The sequence below is a fragment of the Magnolia sinica genome, chromosome 1, assembly GCF_029962835.1.
Source record: "Magnolia sinica isolate HGM2019 chromosome 1, MsV1, whole genome shotgun sequence".
NCBI lineage: Eukaryota > Viridiplantae > Streptophyta > Magnoliopsida > Magnoliales > Magnoliaceae > Magnolia > Magnolia sinica.
This window is the reverse complement of record NC_080573.1, coordinates 55,158,392-55,172,461: the sequence shown is the minus strand read 5'-3', so window position 1 is coordinate 55,172,461 and position 14,070 is coordinate 55,158,392. Positions and strand designations below refer to the sequence as shown.

Here is a 14,070-nt window from a genome sequence, read left to right as displayed (position 1 = left end):
ATGTTTCAAAACGAATGGAATTCCGTACATCTGATCTTTTAAGCCTACAGAAGCAGCATTCGCCCCAGCAATTCCAGCTACTGACCTCGGGCTCTTATGGCTATAAACAATCCCAAACATCTGACGGTTCAAATCCTCTGCCATTTCCATCACTGTCACTATTGATCCATCCCTACTGTCTACCCTGATACTAGTCCATTTAAGACCTTTGCATTTTGGAGTTCTTTAGATGGGGCCCAATGCTTCACGCTATACATCTAGGTTTCTACGTGATTTTCATCACCTAAAAATCCAAAAACCTGCAAAAGTCTCCATCTTCAGACCATAGATACCGAAAGGTAGAAAGTAAAAACTCAGAGAACGCTACATAATTTCCCTGCTACAATTTTCCCATTGAAACTGCTACTTAAAAAAAAAAAGTGCTCTTCTGAGAGAGAGTACCTCTGCACATGAACCTCATTAATGAACAAGAGGACGCCGTATACTTGTGTTGGAATAGCTGTACATGCACAACCAAGTATTCACATAAGTTTTATCTATACCCAATCTAATGTGAATCTTGATCATCCAAACAAAGTGCTCTTCTGAGAGAGAGTACCTGCAAATTTGATTGCTCCAAATTGGTAATACCAATTACTTTATCAATATCTGGGTTGAAAAGTTCGCCTCTGCAAACCTATTTTCTACAACTCACTACCAGTCTACCAGAATATACTTATCCATGTTTATCTAGTTTACAAGTCCATTCACCATGAATCAAAATCAGCAACAAAAACCAAACAAAAGAAAAGAAAAGAACTCAGGCCAAGCACCTAAGGCCAACTATGTAGGATCCATGACCTTGTTGTCTATTGAAGATGGAATTGGATCAGTCATGTTTTTGTTGGGATTGCTTTTGCCTATGTTGATGCGCAAATGCGAGACACATCTCATGAAAATATCTGCAGTTCCAGATCAAACCTATAAATCAACAGCAAAATAGAAGTGCAGTTTGGGTAGTATCGCATAAGTGAGCAATGTACATACCATCTGATTTATCTATGAATTCAGGCTCCACTGTAGAAAAATGAGATAAAGCCAAAAAACTACCAACTGATCAATGTACATATCGGATGATTTATCTAGTTATTCAATGTTTTAAGTGGAAATGAACTAACCTTGAGAGCTTTTTTCCTCATTAGTATACTGAAATACCGACATAGAGAAAATGCCTCCATTGAAAATGTAGTCCTCAACCAGAGCTTGCATCCTATGAGAAAACGTCATAATGAAATAGATAAATTAAACTTTGACAATAAAACCATTGGTATAAAGTAAAAGGAATTAGAATAAAGAAATCACTGCCAGCAGAACATCCTACATTTGAGAAACTCACTGATATTGAATTCAATGGAAGCATGTTGCATGCACAAAGAAATCAGAACATCCAAATGTAGACTTTAGGGGCTGAGGACAATAATATCTATGACTGTTAGAAGTGCCCCCCTTTTTTTTCTTTTTCATTTTCTTTCTTGTCAAAAGCATGAGGTGGGTTGGTGATCTTGGTAACATTGGAATGGACAGCTGGTTCCACACTTAGGCCTTACGTTATCACTATTCTACCCAATGTATTCTTACTTCTAAAACTTCATCCTAGTGTTAATTAATTTTATTTTTTATCTTTCCATTTTCATTATTATTTTGTGAAATTTTTTCCAACAGCCACGCAATCCACATCCCAACACCACCAAGTTACTTGTTGTCATGGACACCATGCAAACCACATCCCTTAAATTGTGAACCTTATGTGGATACAACACAGCCTAAAAGCTACAAGGACAAGTTCATCAATGCCCATCTAACTGGTGTAAAATTTATTAGGCAAAATTAGATTGACAATTGTAATGTAACGCCCTGGATTTCGAGGGCCGAGCAAAGCTCAACTCCCGAGATCCAATGCATTATTTATGTAACATAGATAATGATGTTTAAATGTTGTCCATATTATTGCATTAAACATGTGAGGGATTACACTAAATCGACATATCATACTCCAAAGTTAATGTAATTAAGCAAGTGGAAGACTGAGATAGATTTATAAGGTATATGTATGTGTTTCACAACCTTTAGAGTATGAGTATATTACTAGGCCGAATATATACATGTTTTAACTCAAAATATACAAAATGACAAAATGTAAGTGTTCGACTAATCCATGTATCCCTGAAATCCCATCGAAGCAGCACGAGGTCTACAAAGACCTGCCAGAGAGCTGAACTTAGGAGAACTCTTCCTCCTCATCTACGAAGTCCAACTCCGCTGCATATACATCCTCATCACCTGCATCTATAATAGAGTCTGGTTGGTGTTTTAAAACACCATCCCAGAGTGGGAGTGAGTGATCAACTCAGTGATATTATAAGGTAAAGGTTAACATGTTATCAATTCAATCAAGTAGTAATGATAAAGCAATACAACAATCATTCCCTAACTACTCTTATTAATGCAGGGATGGTATGCAGTAATGATGTATGCCCTCGTATGACACTCCCTCAAGCGACTACATCAACCATTCGCGCATGGTAAACTCTCTAAAGTGCTCCAAAGCAAATGTAATGCAGTGCATGATCGTGTTAGCCGAGTACTTAATTAGGCTTATTTATACAACAGATTCGGGAAGCTAAGGTACCTCTTTTTATATCATATACCCAACCGAAAGGCAAGTTGTAGGGCATCACTCCTAATGAAAAGTAGTGGATAGGTAAGTTTGAGAGCGTATACTCGAGGTCACTATGGGGAGGCTCGTTACCTTAGCGCAGGCCAACAGATCGAATATAGTGTCTCATACCACCGTATTCGACTCATGAGTTTAGATTGCTCACTGGTCACTACAGGGAGGCTCATCACCCCAGTGTAGGCCGACAGCTCGACCACGGTGTCTCATACCACCATGCCCAGCTCATGAGTCATAGCGAATCGTAGTACCATAGTTGAAATGGGTCTTTACATTAGTAAGTGGTACCTTAGATTCAACCAGTGATATCCATACATGGTGAACACACAATAGGCCAGTTGGTTTATTAGACAAGTTCGATTAGTACGAGCACACGCCATATTAATCGACATGGAGCGCGTAAGCACTCGCCGTGGCCTAACCACTGTCGACAATCATCGTACGACCTAGATTTACCGAACGTATCAATGTGGCGAGACTAGTTCGGCCACTCAAACGGGAATTGTTATCGACTGCCTGGACTCTGTTGTAGTCCCAATCTTACTTAGATATAGCATGTGGATAGATATGATAATCATATAAGCATTTAATGAACAATCCAAATACAACACTTATTTGAGCTTTTTATCAAACACATGGAATATGTTGTTGTCATGCCCCAAACTCGGAAACCGGGTCCACAAAATTCCCGATCACCGAATTCGGCGCCAACAGCCTCCGTAGTACCCCATTCTCGGCTCCTAGCATCCATATGCCAAGTTCTGATCCTGGGATCCTACAAGGAGAATTTTTAATATGAATTTTTTTTTTTTTTGTAATGGAGCATAACCACAAGCATAACCAATTCACAAAACAACGTCACCACATATCCACTATATCAAAAACTTTAAGTACATTGCGGAAAGGAAAATACAAGATAATCAAAAAGCTCCAAAATAAACTGATGCGGGCTCCTACCTCAACGCTGCTGCTATCCAACGACACCTGCACGCAACTGTCGTGCATAAGCTTATAAAAGCTTAGAGGGTGGTGTAAGTGTATGCCAAGTGCCAAGTGTATAATATCAGAGTAATGCGGAAAGATGCGGTAAGTCCATGAATGCTATCAGGTGTACCAAAGCTATGTGATGCAAGGCATGAATGCTATCGGCCATACCAAGGCCATGCGATGCGAGGCCTATGTAGCCAAATGTCATATGCAAGATGCAAAGCAAGCATGTCAGTCCTCATTAAGTACACATATCAGTATAGTTCCTCTCTGGATATCACCAGGATCTAATACACCTCACATTGATTGCCTCCTCCCTAGCTGCACAATCAAGTAAGTGGAAGAGACCACACTATCCGCTTAACCAGTAGTCTGCCAATACCTACCCGGCTCCTCGATAACGGACTCATTTGCGAGCTGGTCAAGCTTAGCCTAACTTATAGCCCCCTCACTCAGGCGGATAAGGCTACACCCCCTTACAACCGACCATGACACAATGGGAGACGCAGCCTATTTGTATTCGGCACTCGGGCGCTCGTGTATCCACTTGGTCTAGATGTTGGAGCACCTCCTGGTACCAAAAAGGTTCTGAAATTTTTACCCAAGGACATCCTAAGTGCCCACAATACTAGAGCCAATATTTTCGGTATCTGATACGACCATCCACGATGTGCCTGTGGAGGCCACGACCCTGATGTCACTAGGGCATGCAGTGATCAAGTCACACATATGCAGAATGCATGAGTCACATCGTCAAATCATGCAGTAATCCTGCGCGTACCACACACTCATATGGGGGCACTCCGTCTCATAAGGAGTCTCGTAAATGTCTCAGCCCAACGGCTTATGCTATGATCAAACATTCCTCATATCAAGCATATCTATGATGCGTATGGGCATGAATCATGGAGCTTACTAAGCATGTTATAAAGTGATGAATTATCAACAAGTTTGGGCCGATCAATGGGCCCTAAGGAGAGTCATAATGCGGACATTTAACCAACATTATTCTTACAATGTGGACGTCAAACCAACATTGTTCCCTAGGCATGGCCCGCCATAAAACATCATTACACAAACTATAGGGAATCACACATTGCAATGGACCAATATACATCTCATTGGGCCTCGACCCATAGGCCTCAAATACATCAAATGGGCCATATCATATGGGCCTTATATAATCAAGTGGGCCACATAAATGGGCCTTAGAATACATTGTAATGGGCCATAACCCATGGGCCTTGAATACATCAAAATGGGCCTTATAACATGGGCCTTATATTCATATCAAGGTGGGCCTCAACAACGGCCACAAATACATCGAATGGGCCTAATCACATGGGCCTTATGTACATTAGATGGGCCACACCAATTGGGCCCCATGTCTATACTCAAGTGGGCCCAACAATAGGCCATAATATATCAAGATGGGCCTAATCCTATGGCCTTGTATATATATATACCAAAGTGGGGTCCACTTAGACTATAGATCTGTCTTATTTTTAGTCTCAAGCTTGTAAAAAGAGCTTTTAAAATGGTTGGATAGATTGTATGCAACACAAGCATCATGGTGGGGGGGGGGGGGGGGGTCCACATGAAGGCCCACCATCATATATATATTATGTATAATATAATATATAATTTATATATAGTATATATATACAATATTATATATATACAGATATATATAAATATATCTACACACGCACACACACACACACACGCGCACACACACACACACGCGCGCACAGACCATCTCCTGGACGGTGTGGATAGAACATAGGGGGGATTGGTTTCACCGTCCACTGTCAGTGGACGATGAGAATGAACACATACATCATTATGGGTCCCATGTGGGGCCCACCATAATATTTATTTGTAATCTAACCCATTGATAAGGTCACACGACCCTGAATGAAAGGGAAAAACAAATTTCATCTTGATCCAAAACTCCTGTGGACCCAAAAATGGGTTTCAATGGCAGACAGTTTAACCCCACTCTTTCCTCTGATGTGGGCCACCTGAGTCTTGGATGTGGCTGAAATTTGGAGGGGGCCCACTGCTGTAAGTGGCCCACCATATGAACGGTTTGGATGACATACAAACACCATGGTGGGGCCCACGGTTGGGACCGTGGGTCCCTACTCGTTCCCCCGCCTGCCAGCAGCAGCAGGCGCTGCCTATGGCTCTGACAGCAGCAGCGTCAGTTGCTGCATGCTTTTTTTTTTGAAAACCTGTGTTCTCAAGGTTTTTCACACGTGGGGCCCGCATCAGGGAAATCCGACCCCGCCATTGATCCCCATAGCTCAAGACAAGCAGGACGAGCCTAATATTCAATATATTTTGGTGAATAAAAATGGCAGTTGGTTTTTCAACGGTAACCACCATAGTTTCTCATGCTATGGCCCACCAGATACTCGGGTCAGCTTCATTTTTCGGTTCAACGCCTAAAATGAACTCTAGAATGGAATGGACGGCGTGGATTGAATACTTGCATCAAGGTGGGGCCTGCATGAGCGGCTCATCCAAAAGCTTTAAACCAAGCTGATATTTTTGTTTTCCCAATCCAGGACGCTGGACAGTTGGACGTAACACATACATTCGAGGTGGGCCCGGCTTAGGTGGGCCACCACATGGAGGATGGTATGGGTGCAACGCATATAAGGTGGGCCCTACTTATAAATGGCTTGGATAAAAGTCATCTCTTATGGTGGGGTCCATCCAAGTGGGCCACACAATCACATCTTCACACACCAAAACAAATGAAAAAGAGAGGGAGAGAGAGAGAGAGAAAAAGAGAGTGGGACACGTGTGATGTAGGGACTCCGACACTATGGGCCCTCCCTTACATAATTTAAAACATACATCAAGTGGGTCCCAATACATTTGGGCCTACCAAATCAAGGATTAACGATGGAGATCCCTTCTCCACTCAAAATGGACGGTCTAGAGGACCTCTTTTCATGCAAGGAAAGTAAACATCATGATGGGGTCCATGGAGAATGGCCACATCATGGAATGATCATGAGCACCAAGGTGGGCCATCGGCCACACCTAGGGTCCAAAGTGAGATCCATACCATCAATCGGTAGGCCTCACTTGGCCCATCATCAAAACATGAAAAATCTAGCCTAATAAGCACCCACCGTTCGATCTTCTTGGTTCATTGGAAAGCCGATCTCCATGTGCTTCACTTTGATGGAGGGAGATGAGGTTTGAATGGCTAGGATGAAGGTTAAAGGGATGGGAAAGTGGGCCACAGAACTCACTTTTCTCTCATGGAAAAGCTTGGACGTGTGATGCTCTTGCTAGCTTGGGAGTTGTGTTGAGAAATGAGAGAGAGAGAGGGGGGGGGGGGATGGGATGATATGGTGGGAGGTTATGGTGGTTATAAGGAAAGGATATGGATGGGTATGGTTTGGTTTGAAAATTGGTAAAAGAGGGATGGGTATGGGAGAGAGTGTTGACTTATTGGAAAAGAGAGAGATGGGTTGCATGTACTTGAGGTATGGAGTGTACTTGATTAATTAATTGATTGATTGATGGGATACATTGTAGAGATTCCCTCAAAATTCGCAACGCTCGGCATTTTCTTCGAATTGAACGCGGGCCCACATCTTCTGACCTGGGTATCGCATCGGTGCATGAGTCACAGCGTTGGAACCGCGGCGACATTGCGGTCGCAATGATACAAGTCTCAGATTAAGCTGACTAAATTCTAAAAGATATAACTTAGGGTTGCACGCAAACGTCGATTATCGGTCGCAGGTTACTGGAATTCAACGGGAAGGATCGCGGGAGTCGATGGAACAGTACAGACTAGGATACGGGTCTTACAGTTGCCAAACACTTGCATTAAATCCATAAGTCGTGTAGCAGCGATATGATTTCATGAAAGAAGCCATACATATGATTAAGGAAATTAAGAATCCTATCTTATTACACTTAATAAATACCAACCATCAATATTTTTTTTTCATTCAGACATTTTATCAAACACTTAAACTACACCTTACTAAATACATAGACTAAATTAATTACGACATTCACTATAACAATTCATTTCACAACATCGGTTATAAAGCATATAATACACATGGAAATTAGATTAATAATCATGACAAGCACAAATCAGGATTTCATATTCATTCAAACATTTCACCAAACACATGGAGTGCATTTTTATACAACATAGTTCACACATGTGTAATATATCGAAATCGACATGTCTAAGATGATATGATAGTAGTCAAGTTAGACATAAATCATTAGCTAACATTGAAAGCCTTGAAAACCATAACCTAAACATTTATGGTACGCACCTTTCACTGGAAAGCTCAATTTGGACCTGGTTCAGATTGTACGTTTTCGAAAACGAGACGACAAACACCTACACGATGTAATAGGTTAGCTAGGTCGACAAACTACCAACTTGGATTTCTACAACAAGATTAGGGTTAGGATTTCTTACCCAAATCGTATTTGAAAATGATGGTGTAGGGAAACGGGAGAGGTGATTCAGCCCGTGGAGTAGTGAGAGTGAATCTCAGCAACGATCTCCTTATCTCTCTCTCTTCTCCTCACTCTTTTCACCTATTTTCTCTCTTCTCTCTCCTAAGGTTAGAGAAATTCGTATGAAATGGGAATGTGGTGGTTTAAGGGCATTATATAAGCCCGGAACTGGTGTAAATGGCCCCAGGGCCATGATATACTTAGGTTATAGCCAAAGGGTGCCCGTTTTGGGCAAAAGGGACTCATCTGAAGGTCCATTACTCACCTACGGCATGGAGCAAGTTCTTTGACCATGGATCTAAGCCAGGTTATGATTTTGGTATAAGCGGATGTAACATCCCAAAAAATTTTTATGCAAAGACCCGAGCACCACCTCAATCAGGTTTCCATTAGGACTCAAGCCTTTAGAAGTTAAATGTGAATTAACTAGCACTAAACTCGATTGCCTATGAAATTAGCATCAATCACTTTAAATTTGATCTGCAAGACCCAAAACTTGTAGAATTGTTAGCGCTATGTTACCCTGAAATCTAGGATTCAACGCTAAATCCAGTTGCTCTCGGGAGTACTTGAAAACTTTGAATCGGACCTGGACTGCGCGTCGAAAGTCCGATAGCGATGATCTTAGATAATTGTGATCACCTTGTTGGGCTTGACAATCACCTTAAAAATCAAGTCCAGATGACGTCCTGAGACGATTTGCTTGAGTCCGGAGTAAAAAGTGTGAGAAATGTGAAATTATTTAGAAATTAAATATGAATTTAAGAAATTTGGGTCGTGTCGCTTGTGCGCCGATTTTAAGCATTCTGACCATTAGAATCTGACCCAAATTTACCCTCGGATCAGGGAAGATGGCCCATACATGTCAAAGTGCCGGTGGACCTGATCGAGTTTCGGTGACCGTTGAATTGAAACTGGTCCGCCATGGCTAATCTGTAAATTTGATCGGTACAAAAAATCAGCCTGACCTAGATCCATGGTCAGGGAGCTTAAGTCCGACCACACGTGGAAAAGGGACCACCAGAAGTGCTCCGTTGGACCGAAATGGACCCGATTTGGTTATAACCTAAGTATACCTTGGCCCTGGGGCTATTTTCATCAATATTAGGCCTATATAAAGACCTTAAATCCTCACTCTCAAATTCCATACGAATTTTCCAAACCCTAACCAAGAGAGAGAGGAAAAGAGAGAAAGTGAGAGAGAAGTTGGTGAATCATCTTGAGATTCTTCCCTGTTACTCTGCGTACCTAAACCAATGCATCTGAATCGTTATTCCGGCGATTCTAAGTTCATTTTTGGGTAAGTCAATCAAACCCTAACCTGTTTTGAAGCTTAGAATAGTCTAAGTGTTGATGTAGCTAATCTAAATCCTACCTTAGGTTATCTAGTTGCCGTTGACGAAGACTTATCGTCTGAATCAGATCTGTTGCACACTTTCTGGTTTAAGGTGCGGACTATATTCATATAGGTTATGGTTTTCAAGGCTTTCAATGTCGGTTAATGGTTTATTGTTGTTGTGGGTGAGATTTCACATGCCAAATGCGATGTTTGTATTGCGTTTCTGATATATATGAATTATATTGAGATTTGTGTATTCCATGTATATGTAGAAAGTATCGTATACATATGAAATACGAGCATGTGTTTGCCATGATTAATTGTTACATGTTTATACTAGTTGTATGTGTAGCAACTCCTTGGCAAGAGGAATTGTCCTAATGTGAGCTATCACCAACATACGTCATGTATGTTGGAATATGTAGCCTAAGTGTTTGTAGAAATGTTTGAATGAATAAGTGTATCATATATTGTACTTTTTATGGGCGTTGAGAAGAGATTCTCAACTATCTTAATGATGTGTATGATTTCCTCCATACAATTTATATTCTTTATCTGTTTAACCTAGACGCTACTTACGTGTGAATTCATGTTAAGTTGATATTCATCAAATGCTCACATGCTGTATGATTAGAATTGTTGATCCATTACTGTTCTGAATTGCTGGTATGAATTTCTATTACACTTGAATGTGTTTAGGACTATGAAATAGTCCAGGGAATCGGTAACAAATCTTGAGTTCGTGGTCGAGGTTGTTTTCGCCACGTAGGACGTGTTTGACGAACCCGAGTCGTATTAGGGCTGTCAGCAGTGGTTTGGCCACACGGAGTGTTTGCGCACTTCATGTCGTTTAACTAAACGTGCGCTCGTGCTAGTCGAGCTCGTCAAGTAACCCGATTGTCCCGGTGGATGTTCACCATGTATGGACACTACTGTTTGAATCTAGGGTACCAAACTTACTAGTGCAATCTCGTTAACTATGGTACTTCGATCCGCTAAGACTCATGAGCCGGGCATGGTGGTATGGGACACCATGGTCGAGCTGTCGGCCTACGCTGGGGTGACGAGCCTCTCCGTAGTGACCAGTGAGCAATTCAGACTCGTGAGCCGATTATGGTGGTATGGGACACTATATTCGTGCTGTCAGCATACATTGATTGGTGACAAGCCCTTTGTAGTGACCTCGAGCATACCTTGATACTGCATTGAGGCGACAAGCCTTAGGGTAGTAACTAAGGTATGATAGGCATGCATTGATTGGTGATGAGCCCTTTGCAGCGACCTAGAACCACAATATCGTATGAGATTGTTTAGGACTGACGACCCTAGAATGGATCACCGTTTGGGAATTGATATGAGGAAGGTACCTTAGCTTCCCAATCTTGTTGTATGAAAAGGACTAATAACAACTTGGTAACATGCACCGCATTACATGTGCCTTGGCATTGTGGAGCACTGCGGAAGGTTGTCATGCGTACCTTAAGATGAAGACGCTGAGGGAGTGCAGGCGAGGGCATGCATCATTTCTACATACATCCTTACATTAACAAGAGTAATTAGGACATGTTTGATTGTATTGCCTTATCATTACTGCCTGATTGAATTGATAATATGTTAACTTTTACTATATAGTTCCACTGAGTTGATCACTCACTCCCACATTCTGAGACGGTATTTCAACACCAACCAGACTCTATCTTAGATGTAGATGATGATGCGACCTTTGAGGCAGAGCAGGAGTGTGAGGATGAGGAGGACGCGTTTTTCTTTATGCAGTTCTCAGGCGAGTTCATGTGAACCGTGTCCTGAGCTACGGGGATTCAGGGTTTATTTTGTAATGGGTGATTTCATTTTGATACTCATATTTTGACACAAACACTTGTAATTATGACCTAGCAGAGCATCCATATCTTAGGGACTTATATAGCTATATACATGTGTTTTTTCAGTCTTTCGCTTGCATATTTCACCTATCCCTGGATTATGTTTGCAATTTGGCTTAATTTACTCCATGTTTTATGCACTAATACAGACAACATACATTCATCATTTCATATGTTGCATAAGTGATGTTTTTGAAACTCGGGAGCTGAGTTATGCTCAACCCCCGAATTTCAGGGCATTACATCGGATTAGTGGATCGACCATGGAGGACTCGGGTCAGATAAACGGTCATCGTCGCTCGATCATGACCATAAGTATACAGATATGTGCAGGAAAATTTCCCTAATCCATGGGTGAAGTTCGGTCAGAAACTGATGGTCTGAAATCTTCAATTTCGCCCGCAAGCGAATGGCCTAATTCACTTAAGTTTCAATACCTTTTCTAAGGATATTCGCATTTCTCACACACTTCGCTGAGGGCTCAAGTTGTACGTTTCTAGATACTATTTGGGCTCGATTCCCACGTTGGTCATCAAGCCCAGTAAGGCGGACATAAACTTATAGTTTCGCGGTCATCAGACTTTCGACGTGTAGTATAGGTCCGATTCGAAGTTTTAATGTGCTCCCAAGAGCAAATGGCTTTTGGGATTTCTCCTAGGTTATTAAGTAGTGTTGAGTAATTGCTTTTGATAGTTTTGGGTCTTGTCATTTGTATAGATAGTGGTTCAAGCTAAATCCATCCCCTATTTAGTTTAGTATTTAACTAAATTTTGCCTAAATTTCTACAGGATACGATCCTTAGGGATTTCTGCCTGAGGTGGTACTCGGGCCTTTGTACGGATTTTTCCGAGACGTTACATGTAAAGATTGTCTAGATTGGGTGGTGGTGACTGAACACCACCTAGCTAAGTGGTGATGGCTACTGTGGGGCCCACTGCAATGTATGTATTTTATCCATGTTGTCCATCTGTTTCATCCGTCCTTCTCATAAAAGTATATCAAAAGCTTAAGTAGACCATATCACCAGAAACAACGGTGATTGAATGCCCACTACTAAAACCTTTTTTGTTGGCTGTAAAAGTTGATATTTATGTTTTCCCTTCATCTAGGTCTATGTGACCTTATCATGATCAATAAGTTGGATGACAAGTAAACATTTCGATGGGCCTAAGAAGGTTTCAAAAGTGGGTGTATTATTCCATTATCCAAATTCAAGAATGTGGTCACAATGTGCTCACATAAGTTTTTCCTTGTAAATTACTCCTATAATGCAATCCAAGCTGCTTTCTACAACTAGATGTAAACTGAAAGAAAGAGAGTCGTGCACGAGCACCAGGCTGCATGCATGCACACACACACACACACAGAGCCGGGGGATTGGTAATCTAACTAGCATCTAGATCAACAGGCTGAAAAATAGACGTGTCCTCCAATATCTCTATTTAAGGCAGCTGTTAATGCCTCCACATCCTTTCTAGAATGTATGGTCTCATCCTGGAGCATCAAGAAGAAATAAAAGAACATGTTCTTAGTTGGAAAAATAAAAAGCTAGAAACTACCATTAAAAAAATAAATAAATAAATTTGGAAACCTTCAATAAATATAGCAAAAGGTAAATCTTAGAAGAATGTTGTTAACCTCATCATCCTCAAGAAGCTTGACGATCAAAGGGTCCATTTGAACTTGGTTTGAAATATACAAAGAAGATAGCTCGCTACAAAATTACTGTGTTCTGTGCTCCTCTCCAGAAATTAGTTGTTTTCTAATTATTTTTGGTACATAAACCTAACCATGCAATGCTAACCTTGAGAGCTTTTTTCCTCATTAGTATATTGAAATACCGGCACAGAGAAAATGCCTCCACTGAAAATGTAGTCCTCAACTAGAGCTTGCATCCTATGAGAAAACACCATAATGAAATAGATAAATTAAACTTTGAGAATAAAAACATTGGTATAAAGTAAAAGGAATTAGAACAAAGAAATCACTGCTAGCAAAACATCCAACATTTGAGAAACTCACTGATATTGAATTCAATGGAAAAAAAATTGCATGCACAAAGAAATCAGAACATCCAAATGCAGACTCTAGGGGCCAAGGACAATAATATCTATGACTGCTAGAAGTGCCACCTTTTTTTCTTTTTCATTTTTTTTTTTTTTTTTCCAAAAGAATGAGGTGGGTTGGTGATCTTGGTAACATTGGAATGGACAACTAGTTCCACACCTAGGCCGCATCAAACATATCCATGTCAAGTCCATGAGCTTGATATGTTGACGCATTTGCAGGGCTGAGATTGCATGGGTGGTTTTTGGTGCATTAAAATCATAAGCATATATGATAATTCAAACGCGTGGATTGCAAAAACTCATAGAATATCTATACACATCTAAATCATAATATAAAGGACAGAAAGCATATCTGAATCACGTGTAGCCAGGCTATAAGCCCCAGCCTCATCCGCATCCTCAGGCTCAGCTGCAAGCCTAGCCCCAGCCTCATAGCCAGCTGCCTCCATATTTACAGCCCCTACTCATGGGCTTATATAGGCCCTTCTTTACCTGCAACACATTTATAAAATCAACAATTTTAGCAATTTCATTTTATTTAACAAAAAATGTATGGTCTACATG

At 41.1% G+C, this 14,070-nt stretch overlaps 1 long non-coding RNA gene across 1 annotated transcript; it reads right to left on the bottom strand.

The window, feature by feature from the left end:
- Nucleotides 1-493: 493 nt before the first annotated feature.
- On the bottom strand, nt 494-13,478 carry LOC131243832 (uncharacterized). Its single transcript, XR_009170203.1, has 5 exons — nt 13,242-13,478; nt 13,029-13,151; nt 12,828-12,931; nt 1,158-1,249; nt 494-598 (listed from the first exon to the last, which is right to left on the bottom strand). It is a non-coding gene; the product is annotated as an uncharacterized LOC131243832 (long non-coding RNA).
- Nucleotides 13,479-14,070: the final 592 nt, after the last annotated feature.